We start from the raw sequence: 1,371 nt of genomic DNA, 5'->3' as shown, positions 1-1,371 counted from the left end.
ACAGTCACTAGACTGAAAGACCAGGGCAACATGGTGGCCAAGTGGTTCCCCACCTTTTTGAGTCTGAGGACCCCTTTTCAACATCAAATTTTTTTGCATTTTTACAATTCCTTTTCCCCACAATAAAAATAATAATTGAACTATGAAAAAAATACCCTTTTAGCATATTATTTTAAGCTCCAGGCTTCCTTAGAATCTCTGGGAACCTAGAGGAGACAGGCCCTAGAGACCATGATTCAACCAGGATGGAGTTTACTGTTCCTGGCCATGGCACTTGGGCTTCAGAAGGGAAATGATCTGCTCAATGGATGGATTAGCTCATGGATGCTAAATACCACAAGTTACAGCCTGGTCCAGAAGATGACCTTCATCATCAGAATAATCCATGAAAGAAAAATACCTGCTACACAGTAAACACAAGCCTTGCAAGCCCATGAAGATACCTCCTACCTGTACCGCTTCAATTATAACCACTGTGGAATGATGACCCCTGCTTGTAAAGCCACTTTATCCAGGACATTTGTCTCTATGAGTGTTCCCCCAACCTAGGACTCTGGATCCAGCTGGTGTTCTCAAGCTGGCGGAGATGTTCCTCTGTGTAGGGAGGACTGTAACCAGTGGTGGGAGGACTGCTGAACCTCATATACCTGCAAAGAAAACTGGAACAAAGGCTGGAATTGGATTTCAGGGATTAACAAGTGCCCAGTTGAGGCTGCCTGCTATCGTTTCCCATTTTACTTGCCAGCACCAGCCTCCCTATGTGAGAACATTTGGAGTCACTCTTACAATGCAAGCTCTTTTGGCAGGGGCAGTGGCAAATGTATCCAGATGTGGTTTGACCCAGCCCAGGGAAACCCTAGTGAAGCTGTGGCTAAATACTATGTTTTTGCCTCTGCCCCAGACATCTTCAGTTGGGGGGCCAGTTTCCCCTTCTTGACTTTGACACTGCTGTTGCTTCTCTGGGGTTAACCTTCATCAGGCATGAAATCTAACCAATCTACATGCGAAACCATAGCCAAGATTTACTCTGGGTCTGAGATCCCTGGACCCCAGCTTCCTGCCTGACACAGCCTGGCTGTCCTGAAACCCTGGTGTCCTAATCTGGATTCTTCTCCCTTAAACCTGATCTGTTTGCTTGGAAACCTACAGCCCCACACACTTTGGATTTCTCATTCCCCACCCCACTACTGAGGGGTGGGGCAGGGAGGGAGTGCCTTCCTTTCTCCCCTCTTTTAAGAAGCTCCAACTCCAGTCTCCTACCTCTTCCTCTGTATAGCAAAATCTACCCCACTTCTCTTCTTTAGGGGAAATTAGATATGATTTCTACCATCTCTAAAGTAAAACCCTCCTTATTCCTTTCAAGTAAGGATC

General features: G+C 46.2%; 1 pseudogene; it reads left to right on the top strand.

Annotated features, from left to right (window-relative positions):
- Positions 1-231: 231 nt before the first annotated feature.
- LOC114022861 lies at positions 232-969 on the top strand (annotated as a pseudogene).
- The last annotated feature ends 402 nt before the right edge of the window (positions 970-1,371 follow it).

This window comes from Vombatus ursinus, unplaced genomic scaffold, assembly GCF_900497805.2.
Source record: "Vombatus ursinus unplaced genomic scaffold, bare-nosed wombat genome assembly UNPS02014814.1, whole genome shotgun sequence".
NCBI classification, from domain to species: domain Eukaryota; kingdom Metazoa; phylum Chordata; class Mammalia; order Diprotodontia; family Vombatidae; genus Vombatus; species Vombatus ursinus.
This window is presented reverse-complemented; position numbering and strand designations above follow the sequence as displayed.